Raw genomic sequence first — 19,561 nt, 5'->3', positions numbered from 1 at the left:
GAGGGGTGCGCTCGTAAGGTGCTGTGTCTTAGTTTTGTTTAGCAATGCGTCCACAGCATGCGGAACCATCACTGTTAGACTAAAATTTAGAACTAGCCCTTCCGACTGCCGGATGGCCACCACAACAGCTGCTGTGGCCCTCAGACACTTAGGAAGTGCTCTGGCGACATTATCCAATGTGGCCGACAAATAAGCGCTTACCACCAAATCCTTGCGTTAACACTGAAAGCGAGCAACCGTCGACTTCATGCACGTATAGTACAAAGGGTTTACTGTAATCAGGAGTACCCAAGACGAGTGCAGAACAAAGAGCAGATTTTAAAAAGTCAAAAAAATGCTGCCATTCATCCGTCCAAGGGAGGGGTTTATGCACATCTTTAGTGGTTAAATGCAACAAAGGTTTAGCAAGAAGAAAAAATTAGGTATCCATTGGCGACAGTAAGAAGTGATGCCAAGAAAAGCACGAACTTCATGCTGGGTGCGAGGGACAGACATGTTAGAGATGGTAGTAATACACTCAGGAGTCAAACGCCTACCCTCCTTCGACAGTAGATGACCTAAGTAGGTCACCTCCTGTCGACAGTATTGAAATTTAGACAGGGACACCTTATTACCCTTCGCTGCCACATGGTGCAGTAATTTAACAGTGGCATCCCTACAGCCTTCCTCTGTGTCGGATGCTATCAACAAGTCGTCCACATACTGCAAGAGCACGTTGCCTTGGGGCAAGACTAGATCATCCAAAAGAGCCTTAAGGGCCTGACTATAGATGCTCGAACTCTCAGTATAGCCTTGAGGTGCACGTCAGAATCTGAAGCTTCGGCCAGATAACGAGAAGCCGAAGATCTGTCTGCTATCAGGATGGATAGGGATGCTGAAGAAGGCATTCTTCAGATCAATGACCGAAAAATATTGGGCAGTAGGTGGGATCATCGTAAGTATAGTGGTGATGTCAGTCACCACAGGATACTTGGTACTACAACCTTAATAACTGCCCTCAGGTCAATCACAAAACGATAGGCATCAATATTTCCTTGTGCACCAGAATCATGAGTTTTTCTTCAAAATCGGAAGAATCCGGCTGTTACAAATATTGGCAGCTGTCTCCTCAACTACCCCTTTATCAATGAGGTCCTGAATAATTGAGAGGAAAGCCCGCTCACCAGCCGGTGAAATTTTGCAGTGTGGCATGCGCGGTAACTTCGCACCTGGTTTCAACGTGATATGGACGGTTGGGTTGTCTAATTTTCCAACGTCTGCATCCCCTGTTGCCCATAATGCAGCAGGAATGCTACCGAACTCGGGGGGAAGAGGTTCATTTTTAGCAAAACATTGTTTCATGTTGCCGGTGTGGGGTTGTATCGTTAAATAAACCCCATCTGGAGAGCAGTATATTTTTGCATTCAACTATTTTAACATATCCAAACCCAATAGATTCTCACCACAATGCGAAGTTAACAGAAAAGGTTATTTAACAGTAGCGGGACCTATCGTGAAGGAAAGGGGTTTAGAGACGGGGTTTACCACTGGAACTCCTGAAAATCCTACAATTACATTATTTTGCCCGATGTCATGAGTGATGTCATTTGAGATGTCATCAGTGATGTCACTGACCATGTCATGAATGATGTAATATGTGACATCATCAGCAGTGGATTGCGGGTGCACGAAATATAGTTAGTACAACTAACTATATAGGAGCAATTTCAATGGTTTTGTATGAGTGAAATGTCCCGCTAACTATAACACCCCTAAAACTTATAGTTTTTTGAGTGAATTTTAAAGTTTTTTAAATGCTAATTCCTAACTATATAAGGCCTGAAACCTATGGTTTTTTCAGTGAATTTCAAAGGTTTTTTAAATGCTAATTCCTAACTATATAAGGCCTGAAACCTATGGTTTTTTCAGTGAATTTGCAAGGTTTTTTAAATGCTAATTACTAACTATATAAGGCCTGAAACCTATGGTTTTTTCAGTGAATTTCAAAGGTTTTTTTAATGCTAATTCCTAACTATATAAGACCTGAAAGCCCACCAGGAATCTCCAGTATACGCCAGGGGACTGCATTGCAGAGAGGTATAATGAAGCCATGCCCTTTTTACACCTCTCTGCAACGCAGCCCCCGGGCGTGTTTGCAGAGGGGGATCTAATTCCCCTTGCATACTGGGGGTCCCTGGGGGCCAACTAGCCCACCTTGAACCTGCAGTATGCCCCAGGTGGCTGCATTGCAGAGAGGTGTAATGAGGCCACACCCTTTTTTACACCTCTCTGCAACTCATCCCCGTGCATGTTTGAAGAGGGGGAACTAATTCCCCTAGCATACTTGGGGCCCCTGCGGGCCAACTCGCCCACCTGGAACCTTCAGTATGCGCCAGGGGGCTGCATTGCACAGAGGTGTAATGAGGCTATGCCCCTTGTTACACCTCTCTGCAATGCAGCCCCCTGGTGCGTTTGCAGAGGGGGAACTAATTCCCTTGCATACTGGGGGTCCCTGGGGGCTAACTAGCCCACCAGGAGCCTCCAGTATGCGCCAGGGAGCTGCATTGCAGAGAGGTGTAATGAGGTCACACCCTTTTTTACACCTCTCTGTAACGCAGCCCCTGTGCATGTTTGAAGAGGGGGAACTAATTCCCCTTGCATACTGGGGGTCCTTGGGGGCCAACTAGCCCACCAGGAGCCTCCAGTATGCGCCAGGGGGCTGTGTTGCTTTGCCCCATAGGGCGGCAGTCCCCGGGGCAGTGTGGGGGGGATTGGGCACCCCCCTCACTTCTTTATCACTATGCCCCCGCGATTTGGTCCCCCTGGGGGGTAATTTTTAAAAAACATACCGGGTTTAAAAAAAAAATGGCTTTGGGGGTCCTTGTGGGACCACCTTAACAGGCCTAGGGGTTCAGGGTGTTTCTACCCTGCCCCCTTTTTGTGTTCTACACGTTTGTTTTTCTGCTTTCTTGTGCCTCAGTCTACCGAGGCACAAGATGGCTGCCAACAATTTCTGTTTTGGAGTGTTGACAGACATTGGCAGCCATAATCAAAATGTGGGGAGGAGGGTAGAAGGTCCATTCATCACCCCAGTACCAATAGTTTGATTGATCAAAAGAAGAATGGACACTTGGTACTACTTAACCATTGGTTAAGTTGGGACACTCTCATAAACGCGGTGTTGTTCGTGCGGTGTATATCTTTCTTCCGCCTCTCACTCGCGTTGTGGCATTTATCATTGAGTGTTCCAACAACGTGCTATATGCCAAGCCTCAACCAGAGGCAACCTCTGGCGCAAGTAGCAGTGTCCAGAGATAAAAAATGGATGAAAAGGGCACCCAGAAAAAGTTTATAAAAAACATATTTTACACCCGTGGTGACTTTTAATGAAAAAAGGTGAAGTATTGTTATTAAAATTAAAGATTGCGGTATTACTGGAGGTCGTGTTAATGAATCTCCTTATACCTTATGAACTAAAGTGTCAACATGTTTCTGCTCCATGTTGCCCAGCCGGGTCTACGGAGCATTCGTCAGGACAGAACATAACAAAAGAACAACAGACAAAAAAGAAATTACTTGCACGATTTGTGTAGTAATATGGTTTCAAAATTTGTATCCAAAGTTGCCTTTTGGAAATTTTCTGAAAAAAGGCAGAAAAGCATTCATTATAGTGGGTGCTTGTATAGCACTAATACAATTTCTCAGCTTTGTGCAGAATTATTATGAAAGGTAAATACAAACTGGTAGACGTGCACTAAATTGTGCTTAGTGGACAAACGTAAATGGGGCTTCACTTGGAGGACTAAGTATGGAGAATGGGCTATTCAGGTGATTAGTTGAGTGTATTAAAAATATTTAACCCATCTGCTGATGTTAGGGTGAAAATAATGTGCTAAACTGGCAGAGGGTAAAGCCTTTAGAAGTGAATAGCACATAATGGAAAACGGTACTTTTTTTCTCGTTTGTTAGCTAAGTGGCTTCGAAAAAAACACATGATATCTCAAAAACGCTGTGTTGTGGTTAAAAACAAAATGCGTTATCTCGTTCTGTTCTTACCTCATTAAGTAGCTGTATTCAGCTTCAACAGGCGGCTAAGGGACTCTCTGGTCCCAGACTGCAAGGGAAGGGTACAAGGTGGAGTTTTAGGCATTCGTCTTACCCGATAGTTGAAGACGCTAAACCCGGACTTTCGTCCGCCATTCTTACCAGCGCGTGGGGAGTTCCCGGGACTTGTGCTGTCTCTGCCCCTGGATACTTGGTGCTGGTTTCCTGTTACTATTAAGACAGGAAGAGTGATGAAGCTAGACGACAGACTGCGCTTTCTATGTTCGATTTGCACAGTATATGTTTGCATTAGAATTTGGGCATTAAATTGAGGTATTATTTTTATGCTGTGTGTTCTTAAGAATGGTGATGTCCACAGCACATGTATGAGAAATATAGTTTGATTAGTGTTGGAGATCACATTTTGTTTTATCCTGTCTGAAAATAGGGCATTCAGAGGGAAGTTGCGTATTATACACACTTATTCATTTGTACGGAGTCACATGCAATGCGTCTTTGTAAAAGCCTCATTAAACAGGAACTGCGGACCTGGGCAGTCATGTGCAGATAAAGAGATATTTTTAGTTTTTATGAGAACTGGTGCCACGGGATATTGTCATTGAGCCCAGATAAATGAGTTTGTAAGCGGTCCACCCATCGCTGCTCTTTCTCAAATAAGATTTTTTCGGCATTCCAGGGTCTGTCTATTAGTTTTTCAAGGACTGTCCATCTCAATTCTTCACAGTCATGTCCTTGATCGACAAAATGGGAACACAGTTTCGTATTGTTTTTTTTCAGTCTAATGTTACTCTTGTGTTCCCCTATGCGAGTCTTGATTTTTCTACAGGTCATTCCTATGTACTTCTTCTCGCATGGGCACCATATCATGTATATGACATGAGTCGAATTACAATTTGTATGTTGTTTCTGAGCCCATTTGAAGGAGTCTGTCAGTTGTAGAGATTGTGTAGTTGTTGTTAATTTACATACTAGACATGAGCCGCAGGGGTGGTGGCCGGTGATAGGTAACATTTCCATATTTCTCAAGTTGGTAGGGATTGACCTCGGTGCAGCTGGGCGGGTGTGTACAAGTAAATCTTTTAGATTTTTTGTTCGTTTATTTGCAAAGCGAGGCTTTGGCCAGTTATGTTTTCCGGTATGTAGGATAGACCAATTCTTGTTAATGAGTTTTTGTACCTCGTATGTTGCAGGGCAAAAAGTTGTCACACAAGTAACCAGTTCCCGGTTGGGTTCTTTGTTGTTAATCTGTAAGAGGCAATCTCTGGGTTGGTTTTTTGCTCTCTTGTAACATTTTGCAATAGTTGCAGGTGTATAGTCTCTTGATTTCAGTTTAGTACACAATTCCTTTGATTGGGCTTCATAGTCAGTTTTTTTGCTACAATTTCGCTTAAGTCTTAAAAACTGGCTATAAGGTAAATTGTCTCGGAGGGCTTTTGGGTGGTAACTTTTGTAAGATAAAAGGCTATTTTTTGCTGTGGGTTTGGTATATGTCTTCATTTCCAGCTTTCCATTTTCTACAAAGATCGTGAGATCTAGAAAATCCAAATGAGTTTTGCTCATAGTGTAAGTGAAATTAAGCCACTCGTCCCTCTCATTTAACCAATCCATGAAAAGTCTCAGGTCCTGATTCGTGTGCCAGATTAATAGAATATCATCTATATATCGTTTCCAGTATAATATACTGGAAACGAACGGGTTGGTCTCGTTGAGAACAAACTTACTCTCAAATTGGCTCACATAAAGGCCCGCTACTGATGGAGCAAAAGCACTGCCCATAGATGTACCATGGCATTGAAGGTATAGGTCTCCGTTATATTAAAAAAAAAATTCTGTAAGTGCCAGGCGACAGCACTCCAGGACGAAGTGTCTGGGTGTCTTGTGGGTCCATTCATCCATGAACAGCTGATCCTCCAACATCTGAAGGGTTTCTCTCTGTGGGAGGCTGGTATAAAGTTGTTCTACATCCAAGCCTACTAATATCATAGTATCAGAATCAAATGGTTTATCTGATATTTGGATGAGCAGATCACGGGTGTCTTTGAGATAAGTTGGTGTTTTTTGCACCATCGGTTTCAGGTACTCATCGGCAAACTGGGGGTCCTTGGGGGGCCAACTAGCCCACCAGGAGCCTCCAGTATGCGCCAGGGGGCTGTGTTGCTTTGCCCCATAGGGCGGCGGTCCCCGGGGCAGTGTGGGGGGGATTGGGCACCCCCCTCACTTCTTTATCACTATGCCCCCGCGATTTGGTCCCCCTGGGGGGTAATTTTTAAAAAACATACCGGGTTTAAAAAAAAAATGGCTTTGGGGGTCCTTGTGGGACCACCTTAACAGGCCTAGGGGTTCAGGGTGTTTCTACCCTGCCCCCTTTTTGTGTTCTACACGTTTATTTTTCTGCTTTCTTGTGCCTCAGTCTACCGAGGCACAAGATGGCTGCCAACAATTTCTGTTTTGGAGTGTTGACAGACATTGGCAGCCAATCAGCATGCATCTCGCGCACGCGAAGGTCCGCGCACGTCTGCGCATGTATATATAAATATATATATATATATTATAGTTAGCCGGACATTTTACTCATACAAAACCATTGAACTTCCCCCGTTATAGTTAGTTGTACTCACTATATCTCGCACGCCCTCAATCCACTGCTGATGATGTCACATATTACATCATTCATGACATGGTCAGTGACAGCACTGATGACATCACTGATGACATCATTCAGTGAATGTGGTTTGCTTTGATATTTAAATATGTATTATAAATACACTACTTTGCATTGAAGAATGAGTGGATATATAAATATAAATGTTTGGATGGTGGATTTAGTAACAGTGTCATTGATTGTTTCCTTGACTAATTTGTAGAGTCTCACTATATATAATGTGTAGTTACTAAACTGTGTGAAAGTCTTTATTGCTTTGTCTTAATTGCTATGTTAAAGACTATATTTGTTATTGGTTTCTTGACTGAGTATTTGTATGGGTAAATGAATGTCTATGTGGTTTGGTGGGGGGGGGTGTGATTGCCATAAAATGTGTGAATAGTTCATTCAGTAGGTATATGAGGTTAAGACTACAAGTTATAACAGTTGTTTCAGTGAGTGTAAATGTTTATGGGTGTGGTGGTGATGAAAAATTACTCTCAATGGTACATCTCCATTAAACTTGAAAAAAAAAGTGTATGTGACAGTTATATCTAATTAAGTGTGCCTAAGACTTAGTGATTGTATGAGTCACTATATGGATAACTGTATACTTGTAATAGTGATTTTATAACACACTAAATGTGAGGTACTATCTATATAAATAGATGAAGTGGTGTTTGTATAAGTGTGTAGGTGAGTAAATGTAAGTATAATCAATTGTTTGCATAAGTCAGAAGGATGTCTTTATAAGTGAATACAATGTGTGCTGGTGTGTAATGTTGAAATGGGCGTACACGTATATTTGATAGTGTTCTGTTGATTATTCACTACATATAACACTGAATCTATAGGTAAGTGATTCGATGTGTGTATAGTTCTATGAATAACTGAGTGGGTGTTTAGAAATTTCTATTGGTGTGTCAATGGTTTCAAATATGGCACTTTCTATTTTACAGTGAGTGATGAAAGATTATACTAGTGTGTGATGACGTGTATTTGATTGTCACATGGATGATGTCATCAGTGATGTCATCAGTGATGTCATTTGAGATGTCATCAGTGATGTCATCAGTGATGTCACTGACCATGTCATGAATGATGCACTTTTTGTGACGTTCAGGTGGCGCAGAAGACTGAGTGATATTTATCAGGCAGGACTAAGCCACTTTTTGTGGCATAATCCTGCCTGATAAATATCAGTCCCTTTAACGCAGTGTCCTGCCTTAAAGTGTCCTGCCTTAAAGGGGTGTGCAATGGGTGTTGCTGGGGGCGTTCCCAGCAGCATCCATGGACTTGAGTAATTTATAGCATCCTCAAAGTCAGTCTTTCAAAAAATCCAAAGTATAGGACATGATAATCCAAATCCAAATGTTTCTCAAGAAAAGTAACAAGCACTGGCGTTGCCAATGGGTCTCGCAGTAGGAAAGTTGGAGCTATTACAGTTGCAAATAACAATGCCTTTTATTTTTGTTTTCATTTTAAAAACATAAAGGGCTTTGTCAATTACAAAACCAATAGCTCCAACTTTCCTACTGCGAGACCTATTGTGCACTGCACAGTGTGGGTGAAAGTGGCACTGCGTGCGTGTGAGTGGCTTTGAGTGAGTTGCGTTGCGTGGGTGAGTGGCGTTGCATGTGTGAGTGTTGTTGCGTGGGTGAGTGGCGTTGCGTGGGTGAGTGGCGTTGCGTGTGTGAGGTGCGTTGCGTGGGTGAGTGGCATTGCATGGGTGAGAGTGGCGTTGCGTGTGTGAGAGTGGGCTTGCGTGTGTGAGAGTGGGCTTGCGTGGGTGTGAGTGGCGTTGTGTGTCTGAAAGTGGTGCTGTGTGGGTAAAAGTGGCACTGCGTGGGTGTGAGTGGATTTGCGTGTGTGAGTGGCGTTGCATGTGTGAGTGGCGTTGCATGTGTGAGTGGCGTTGCATGTGTGAGTGGCGTCACATGTGTGAGTGGCGTTGCGTGTGTGAGTGGCGTTGCGTGTGTGAGTGGCGTTGCGTGTGTGAGTGGCGTTGCATGTGTGAGTGGCGTTGCATGTGTGAGTGGCATTGCATGGGTGAGAGTGGCGTTGCGTGTGTGAGAGTGGGCTTGCATGGGTGTGAGTGGTGTTGTGTGTCTGAAAGTGGTGCTGTGTCGGTAAAAGTGGCATTGCGTGGGTGTGAGTGGATTTGCGTGTGTGTGTGGCGTTGCGTGTGTGAGTGGCGTTGCGTGTGTGAGTGGCATTGCGTGTGTGAGTGGCGTTGCATGTGTGAGTGGCGTTGCATGGGTGAGTGGCATTGCGTGGGTGAGTAGCGTTGCGTGTGTGAGTGGCGTTGCGTGTGTGAGTGGCGTTGCGTGTGTGAGTGGCGTTGCGTGGGTGAGTGGTGTTGCGTGGGTGAGTGGCGTTGCATGTGTGAGTGGCATTGCGTGGGTGAGTGGCGTTGCATGGGTGAGTGGCGTTGCGTGGGTGAGTGGCGTTGCGTGTGTGAGTGCATTGCGTGTGTGAGTGGCGTTGCGTGTGTGAGTGGCGTTGCATGTGTGGGTGGCGTTGCATGTGTGAGTGGCGTTGCGTGTGTGAGTGGTGTTGCTTGTGTGAGTGGCATTGCGTGGGTGAGTGGCGTTGCGTGGGTAAGTGGCGTTGCGTGGGTGAGTGGCGTTGCGTGGTTGAGTGGCGTTGCGTGAGTGAGTGGCATTGCGTGGGTGAGCGGCGTTGCGTGGGTAGGTGGCGTTGCGTGGGTGAGTGGCATTGCGTGTGTGAGTGGCGTTGCCTGGGTGAGTGGTGTTGCGTGTGTGAGTGGCGTTGCGTGGGTGAGTGGCGTTGCGTGTGTGAGTGGCGTTGCGTGTGTGAGTGGTGTTGCGTGTGTGAGTGGCGTTGCATGTGTGAGTGGCGTTGCATGTGTGAGTGGCGTTGCATGTGTGAGTGGCGTTGCATGTGTGAGTGGCATTGCGTGTGTGAGTGGCGTTGCATGTGTGAGCGGCATTGCATTGGTGAGCGGCGTTGCGTGGGTGAGCGGCGTTGCGTGGGTGAGTGGCGTTGCGTGGGTGAGTGGCGTTGCGTGGGTGAGTGGCATTGCATGGGTGAGTGGTGTTGCGTGGGTGAGTGGCGTTGCGTGGGTGAGTGGCGTTGCATGTGTGAGTGGCGTTGCATGTGTGAGTGGCGTTGCGTGGATGAGTGGCGTTGCGTGGATGAGTGGTGTTGCGTGGATGAGTGGCGTTGCGTGGATGAGTGGGGTTGCATGGATGAGTGGGGTTGAGTGGGTGAGTTGTGTTGCGTGTGTGAGTGGTGTTGCTTGGGTGAGTGGCGTTGCTTGGGTGAGTGTGGCATTGCGTGGGTGATAGTGGGCTTGCGTGGGTGTGAGTGGCGTTGCGTGTCTGAAAGTGGTGCTGTGTGGGTGAAAGTGGCACTGCATCGGTGTGAGTGGCTTTGTGTGAGTGAGTGAGTGGCGTTGCGTGGGTGAGTGTGGTGTTGCGTGGATGATAGTGGGCTTGCGTGGGTGTGAGTGGCGTTGCGTGTCTGTAAGTGTTGCTGTGTGGGTGAAAGTGGCACAGAGCCTTTGATGTGGCCTGGCACAGGAGAAATGCTGCTGCTGCTAATTAAATATAAAAAGTGTTTAGGGACTCACGGCTGCCGAGAGTAACAAGGCAGTGCTGGGAGAGGGGCTGCACACCAACGGAAGTGCTCTGGTTGCACGGACTGCGGCCGGCCGTGTCAGAATAAGCCTTTGAAGTACACAGGCATGCTGTGACGGAGGTGTGAGAGGTCTGGCAGGGAACAGATGGCCTGGCTGTAAAGCAGGGGGCGGGGCAGCGCTGGGGAAGCCTGTGGGAGGGTGATTGATGCCTTTGATGTGGGGAGGGAGGAGAGCCTTTTGCGAGCCTGCAGGAGAAATGCTGCCGATGCGCGTGCATGTTTAATCACGTGATTCACGTGAACTTAAAGAAAAGCGTGGCTAAAAGCCTGTGGTTTGAAGTGGATTTTCCCGACTTGAATTCTCCCCATTTCCCATTCCTGCGGAATGGTAAAGGCGAGACCTAATAAACCGTGTCCGTGAGTCATATCTGCCGAAACGCCGATATTCCGAACGATTGAAAATGACTTTTCTTGAGAAACATTTGGATTTGGATTATCATGTCCTATACTTTGGAATTTGTGAAAGACTGACTTTGAGGATGCTATAAATTACTCAAGTCTGCCCGAATTGTGTGGGTAAAATTGATACCTAGTCACTTTGAATAAGAATGTACTTACGTCTCGTCTAACATTTGGAAGAAATATCTAGTTATATGACAACAGGATACCGACATAACTTGAAGGAAATAGGAACGCCCTGAAGAAGTTCTGTTGTACAGAAAGAAACGTGTCGGCTTGCTGTGGTACATAAACTTAAGGAAAATAAAAGCATTTGATTATACACCAAGATTTAGCGCTTCCATAAGGACTCTAAGTGATATAATTTGATTGGACTTGTTGTGCAAGTGGTGCTATGCCAAACTTTGGAATTTTCACCACTACTCTCTACTACTAACTCTCTATTACTCCACTACTCTCTAATACTCACTCTTTACTACTCATTCTCTGCTACTCTACTACTCTCTACTACTCTCTCTCTACTCTCTACTACTCACTCTCTACTACTCTCTCTCTACTACTCACTCTTTACTACTAACTCTCTACTACTCTCTACTACTCACTTTGTACTACTCACTATCTACTACTCTCTACTACTCACTCTATACTCTCTACTACTCACTCTCTACTACTCTCTCTCTACTACTCACTCTTTACTACTCACTCTCTACTACTCTCTACTACTCATTCTCTACTTCTCACTCTCTACTACTCTCTACTACTCACTCTCTACTACTCTCTCTCTCTACTACTCTCTACTACTCACTCTCTACTACTCTCCACTACTCACTCTCTACTACTCTCTCTCTACTACTCTCTACTACTCACACTAATACTCACTCTCTACTACTCTCTACTATTCTCTCTCTCCACTACTCACTCTCTACTACTCACTCGCACTCACTCTCTACTACTCACTCTCTACTACTCACTGTCTACGACTCTCTACTATTCACTCTTTACTACTCTCTACTACTCATGCTCTACTGCTCTCTACTACTCACTCTACTACTTACTCTCTACTACTCTCTACTACTCACTCTACTACTCTCTACTACTCACTCTCTGCTACTCTCTCTACTGCTCTCTGCTACTCTCTACTACTCACTCTCTAGTCTCTATTACCCACTCTCTACCTCTCTACCTCTGTCTACTAGTCTCTACCTCTCTACCTCTACCTCTCTACCTCTACCTGTCTACCTCTACCTCTCTACATGCACACATATACACATATATATATGCATATGCATTTATATATATGTATGTGTATATATATATATACATACATATATAAACATATATAATCTGCATATCTATATAAATACAAATATAAATGCATGCATACATATACATATATGCATACATATGCATGATATTTACATGAAAGTTTGAAAAACACGAATAAAAGCAAAGCTAAAAAGCCACCTCATTACAAACAGAATGGTTTTAACTTAAACGAGGGCGAGATCTATTGCATTTTTAATGCTTGTTTACTTTGGTTCCATCAAGAAGGCATTCAGATGTGTCACACATTTGCCATAAATTCTGAATGTTAGCACTCTAGTTGCTCATTAGATCACTGTAGTAAAGCTACTGCTCACCAGGGAAGTCTGCTGCTGGTATTCAAAGTGCATGTTTCAGTCGGTATGTCAGAATTATTTTAATGAAATAGAAGAGTATTTGAGAAGTCACTCAAAATGTGCCCTAATTTTCTCTCTGTAGCACTAATCATACTTTATATGGCAAAATGAACCCCCTCATTTTGTTTCTTTTTAAATTAAATGTTTTCAGACTTACCACTTCATTCCAATCAAGATGGCTTCTGGTGTGCCATACTTTTGTCATAAGTAAGACTGTTAGCGCTCTACTTGTTCTTTAAAACACTCTAGGACATTCTGTCATTGGGCTATACTTGGGCTATATCTGGGTGATATTTGGGCTACATTTGGGCTCTTTTGTCTCTGGTGGCCATCTTGGGAGACTGCGTGTCAGAATGTTTTAATGAAATGGAAGAGGATTTGAGAAGTCACTCAAAATGTGCCCTAATTTTTCTTTCTGCAGCACTAATCATACTTTCTATGGCAAAATATACCCCCTCATTTTGTTCCTTTTTAAATTAAATGTTTTAAGAGTTACCACTTTATTCCAATCAAGATGGCTTCAGGTGTGCCATACCTTTGTAATAAGTAGGACTGTTAGCGCTCTAGTTGTTCTTTAGAACACTCTAGGAGGCTGCAGTAGAACACAAAAGAATCAATTGACAGTCTCTGTCCTTGTTTGATGTACATGTTTTACTGAGAATGTCAGACTTCATTCTCATGTGGTAAATAAATTTACCTAATCAGTTTTTCCGTATAATTATCATTACAAGACAGCTCATTCAAATGAGAGGCAGAGTCTGTGGTATCTGAGTCATACAGGGTTTAATGAAAAACCTACAATGAACCTAGAGGTTGGATATCATGTTCCGTCACCACTAGGGTTCGGGAAGGGACAGTCAACGTTTTATTAACAGTACACATTATATATAGTAAAGTAACATCATTGAATTCAATACAGTAGGCGTAACAGGTGAAAAGAAGAAGATAAGAACACATGTGCGTAACAGGGGGGCGTGAAAGAAGGCGTGTAAGAGGCGTACACGGAGGCGTATAATGTGAACGTAATGTAGACGTCACAGAAAGTGTCATAAGTGGGTGTGTGCACAGAGATATCTGCAGAGTCAGCAGGAAGTGCGGATGCGCGCGCAGCTAGCATGACGTGACATAGACGTGTAACTGGGGAGAACTTTAACACTAGTAGAGGAGACAGAAGTCTGGGATGTCAGAACGACCTGGACCTATAACATATCTGGTATCTTATGTTTGGAGGATGTATTATCTGGAGTAGAAGGTCTCTCGTAAGCATGGGCGAATTTTGCGGATCTCGCGTTCGCGAATTTTGCGGATTTGCGGATTCGCAATCCGCAAAATCCGCGGATTCCCGCGAATTTGCGGATTTTTTTTTTTTTTGTGTTCGCCCGTGTTTCTGCCAGTTCGCGAGGGTTTTTACAATTTCGCAATTTGCGAACTTACCTGTCGGGTCGCAAGTTTTGCGAACTTGTTGTTTCTACGTGTCCAGCCTGTTTGGGACACTCTTCTTCATCACTGCCACTCTCTGTCACCACTGCCACTCTCTGACTACTCATGCCACCCTCTGGCCCACCCATGCCACCCTCTGTTTCATCACCACACCCTCTGGTTGTCCAGTGTACATTATTTTCGGCAAAGCAAAGCACACCTTCCCTGCCTCAAGTGACCTGAATTAATTTGGGGCTGATTAATGTGTCACAGAATATTTTTTTAGCTGGCACCTGCTTCCTTAGTGCGCCCTGATTAGTGATCTTTTGCACTTGCTAAGTGCTTTCATTGTTGCAAAATTAGTTACAACACCTGCCCTGCCCCAACTGACAATAATGAATTAGGGGCTGATTAATGGATTTTAACTTCCAGCCTGGCTCCTGCTTGTCTCCCTTAGCTGTAATTCAGGACCTTTGTGGCATATGTGTAACTATTCTGAGGTTCAGAGCAGGGTCACATAATAGTTTCAACTGGCAACTGAACTCTGGAGGGGCCCCTCAGGAAGCACTACAGGAAATGGCTACTAATGATGAGCCTGAACTTTTGAACCTGGTAAGTAGTTACTTTCAGTTTTGCTAAGATCGTATTTCTGCAATTTTGCACTTATTCGCGGGGCGCGAACTCACGCGAACAGTGCGAGCAATGCGAGCAAAATCCGCTGCTCGCGGATTTGCGGATTTTGCGGGAAATTCGCAAATCTCGCGGATTGCGGATTTCCCGAAAATCCGCAAAATCCGCGAGCGGAACGGATTTTCCGCCCATGCCTAGTCTCTCGGGCAGAGGCTATTCTATACTGAATGCTAGTGCGTGCATATATGTCTACGTGCAGGGCCATGGGCCTACTATGGCAACGGGAACTGTAAAGTACTTGCATGGAGACAGGAAGGCTTGCTCTTTGTTGCAGCCGGGGAGATGTTTACCTAAATCACTAGACAGGAATGTATTTTCGAGGAGGCTGAACAGATAACTTGAAGGCAAAATACTGTCTTGGCAGGCAGGCCAGGTTGAGCCAGGCACCGCTTCGCTTGGCAGGAAGTAAGGCAGAGGTCAGGGATACGTGTCCATGCTGCAGCTTTCAGAGGCAGAAAGCAAAAAAAGCTCGGAAACAGAAATCAGGGCCTAGCTCGGCAGAGCCAAGAAAAACGTAAAAGTGTACCATGAAAAGACGTTGGCATGGCATGGTTAGGAACTGAATTATCGATCCATTCATGGTGGATCTGAAAGAGGACATGTTAACGTTGGACGCAAATGTATTTTCGTCTTCATATTCGGTCATGGAGGGAAATTACATGTACTTGAAGCACGTACATGGAGACGTTGGGGTACACTTTAGGGGACATACTTGACCATAAAAATTTCAATTACCTCACTCACATGACTGAGAAAGATAATGTGAATTTACAGAAAATATGCTTTCAGTTTAGCTTATAGATCCCCTTCCAAACCATTGTGGGAAAAGCATGAGATAATAGTTTTCTTTCAAACATGATTCATGATATCCCAGCAGAAGGATTTTCACATGGTAAAATCACCTTAGAACACACCATTTATAACGTCACTAAAGTCCTAAAAACTTCTATTAACTGCACTGCTTTTTAATGAGGTGCTATCATGTATATTGGTCCCAAGATGGCTGCCAACACTTCTTGGATGAAGTGCTGACAGCCAATCAGATCTCACAATGAGATGAGTGGTTAAGCGCCGCCCAGATATATATAATTTTTCTTTTTTGATTTTCTCAGGAACTACTGGAGGGATTTTCACCAAATATAGAAAAGGCACTTCTGCATACCCGTCCCTACCATTTTGCCAAGTTTGGTGTAATTCCGTTCAGCCGTTTGGGCTGTAGCCGTGTCTAATCGTCCTATGGAAATTAGCATGGGGAAAACACATTTTGGGATCCCCCTTTTTTCTCGGCCCCCGCTTGACGAATCCCCCCAAAACTTTCAGGGAAGAAGCAGAACTCAAAAGCCAAACTTTTGGAAAATTGCACGCAATTTCCTCAATCGACGCCAAAGTTATTCCCAATAGAATGTTGCGGATTTCCTATGGTAACTAGGTCCTAACTATATATATCTACTGGCCACCGCCAGTAGGTAATATACATAGATAGATAGATAGATAGATAGATAGATAGATAGATAGATAGATAGATAGATAGATAGATAGATAGATAGATAGATAGACAGACAGATAGATAGATATATCTGTCTATATATATATATACAGCCATAACCAATTGCCTTTACCATGTATGAATAAGTATTATAAGGTAAACAAAACCACTGAAAAATAATAGTAAATATATATATTTACTATTTACTATTATTTTTCAGTGGTTTCGTTTACCTTACCATTTGCCTTTACCATGTAAGAATAAGTATTATAAGGTAAACGAAACCACTGAAAAATAATAGTAAATATTTATATATATATATATATATATATATATATATATATATATATATATATATATATATATATATATATATATATATATATATATATATATATATATATATATACATACATACATACATATATCCTTACCAATGTGTTCTATAGAATTGTAAGTGGTGACTGTGGACTTAGAATTGATTTGCTCGTTGAGCTCTGACGAGGTGCTTTGCCTTTATCGATTAGAACACTCTAGTGGACATTTTTTTAGAATCAATAGCATGGTGTATATTTGTCCTTTGGTGATTTACATCTTATTTTAAAAAAAATACATACTTTTAAACATCAAAACACAACAGATGTGTTTTCCTTTTCTTTTCGTAATAGAAAACGTACTTCCCACAAGCATTTTTCTCAGCAGATTGTAAATGTTGAGTGGGGTTGGTGAGATTGATTGAATTCATGCTGCTGTTATTAGACATTAGTGTGTTACTGTTTTTCTAGTACTGCCGCTTTTGGAAATGCAATAGCCTCGAGTGTTTAATCAGCCCATGGGTGTGGGATGCATTAAATTTAAGTTTGCAATTTCTGGCTTCCATTCACGCGGTCTGGCAACGTGCTAGACGTGCTCCTCACTGCGTCTACCAAAGCTGCTCTGTGGGTCCCGCCAGAGCTATGGTGTTTGGACGAGGCTGGTCCAGGCGAACTGTCTGGTACCACAATGATTCACAGCTATGCTATAAATCGTTTCTGTTCACAGCTAACATAGTTCCCGAAATGAGAAGAATTTTGGATTTATGACAGAATGCAAGCCAAACGGTGATTCCCCAGTCAGTCGAGGTGTGAGCGCAGAGTCTTACTACACCAGCGGACAGGAAAGTATTACTTTACGGATTTACAAGGTTCTGATGAACCAAAACTTCCTAAATGACTGGGCATTATGAAGTGTGTTTTACTCCTCATTGCCATGATAAACAGGCTGCAAAAGACGACCAGTAAGTCCTAAGCTATGTATAAATGTTAGTATTCTGCCACAGAATTCAGATCAGACACTTTCAGCACACGACTTTCCAGTCAGACTCTGCTAGCTGAAAGCAACATTACCAACACACTGAATGCCAACAGTTGTGATATCCAGCTCATAAGGTAAGAGTACCATCTCCCACTAACCACACTGTGGCAGGGACATCTTCATGGAGAATGAAAAATAGGACTGTGAGACAGCTGTGCACTTTAAATAATGAAATGTAAGATGCAATAGCATATATGGTATATCTCTGAAGAGAAAAGGCTGCTATTCAAGAACTTATGAAATGACATTGTTCACCTCCCACAAGACTGTGATTACTTGAGGAATTGTAAGCCCCGTCACTGCCACCACTATGCTGCCTATAGGTGAGTGGCCATTTATTTATTTATTTATTTGTGTATTTTGTAAAGCGCAACAGCTGCCCCAACGGGGCGTCCCGGCGCTGATAAATCATGGAACTTAGAGGCTAGGCACCAATGGGGCATTATATGGGGAAGAGATGTGTTTTCAGGGACTTTCGGAATGCTAATTCGGTTTGACAGGCTCGTAATGCAACCGGGAGGTTATTCCAACACCGAGTGGCACAGACCTCGAATGTTTTCCCTCCGGCGCAAATACGTTTAAATCTAGGGGTTTCCAGCAGAAGTAGGGAATTTGAGCGTAATGTCCTGGTGTTGACATACGGTCTCAGAGTGCTTTTCAGATGGGCCGAGCCTTTGCCCTTGGAGGCCCGGAAAGCCAGGGTCATGGCCTTAAAAATACATCTCTTGGAAATGGGGAGCCAGTGGAGTTTACGGAGGTGTGGGGAGATGTGATGTCTGGCAGGAATTCTCTCCACCAGCCGAGCAGCAGCATTCTGGACAGTCTGTAACTTGTGGCATAGGCCTGCTGTGATGCCAAGATATAGTGCGTTGGCGTAGTCCAGGTGAGATATTATCAGGGCTTGTACCACAGTCTTACGGCAGTCCATCGGCAGGTAGTTGATGAGCCGTCTAATTGTCTTGATCTTAGCAAAACAGGATGCTGCTACTGTTTGAACCTGGGCGTTGAAACTGAGATGATTATCCCAGCGCACTCCCAGGTTTCTCACCGAGTCTTTAGGCGTGGGGGCATGGCTGAGATCATCCGGCCACCATAAATTAGAATCAAGAGGGGATGATGAGTTAAAAAACAGAATCTCTGTCTTTCCAGCGTTGAGTTGGAGGGAATTGGAGTCCATCCAGCTAGAGATGTCTCTTAGACAGTTTTTCAATGGGTCGAAGGCAGAGGCAGTGGGGGTATCAAAGGTGAAGAGTAACTGAATGTCGTCAGCGTAGGAGGTGGATTTAATCCCAGTTTGCGCAATCAGTTTAGCCAAGGGGGAAAAGTAAACATTGAACAAGAGCGGGCTCAGGGAGGAGCCCTGTGGAACTCCCCATTTAAGTGGTCTAGCGGTGGAGGTGTAGGGAGGGGTGTATACCTGCTGAGTACGGTCACCCAGGTAGGAAGAGAGCCATCTCAACACTGTACCGCCAATACCCAGGTCTCCCAGCCTTCTCAGCAGGATCTTATGAGAGACGGTGTCAAATGCTGCTGAGAGATCCAGCAGCACTAACACCGCCCTCGACCCTCGATCCAGCGTCCATCTCACCGAGTCAGCCATTTCAACAAGGGCCGACTCCGTGCTGTGGCCCGATCGAAAGCCGTGCTGAGAGTCATGCAGGAGCCCATGGGATTCAATATAGTTGACAAGCTGGGCGTGCACCAGTTTTTCCAGGATCTTAGCTGGGGCAGGCAGGAGAGAGATGGGCCTGTAGTTACTAGGGTTATCTGGGTCAAGATCAGGTTTCTTAAGGATGGGGACTAGGGACGCATGCTTCCATTTTGCGGGAAAAATGCCCGTTCTCAGGGATTCGTTCCAGATATGGTTAAGGAATGGGTTGAGCAGGGGTGCCAGTTTTTTATATTGTTTGGCTGGCAAAGGGTCCTTGGGGGAGCCAGATTTACAGTTGAGTAATTCTACCAGTGTGTCAGCCTGTATAGTGAGAGAGTATGTATCATGAGAGAGTATGTCATTGACCTCAAAGTTTTTCACTCAATCTTTGGAGAAAAAATAAATTTTGAAATTCTTCGGATAGTAAAATGTACAGCTATTTTAATCTAAAGTGCATACCATGAAGTTAATTTGGAACATCTCTGTATATCGGTGCCATATATGGAGAGTGGATGGGATAAGGCTACTTGCATTCA

The sequence above is a fragment of the Lissotriton vulgaris genome, chromosome 5 (assembly GCF_964263255.1).
Source record: "Lissotriton vulgaris chromosome 5, aLisVul1.2, whole genome shotgun sequence".
Lineage (NCBI taxonomy): Eukaryota > Metazoa > Chordata > Amphibia > Caudata > Salamandridae > Lissotriton > Lissotriton vulgaris.
This window is presented reverse-complemented; position numbering follows the sequence as displayed.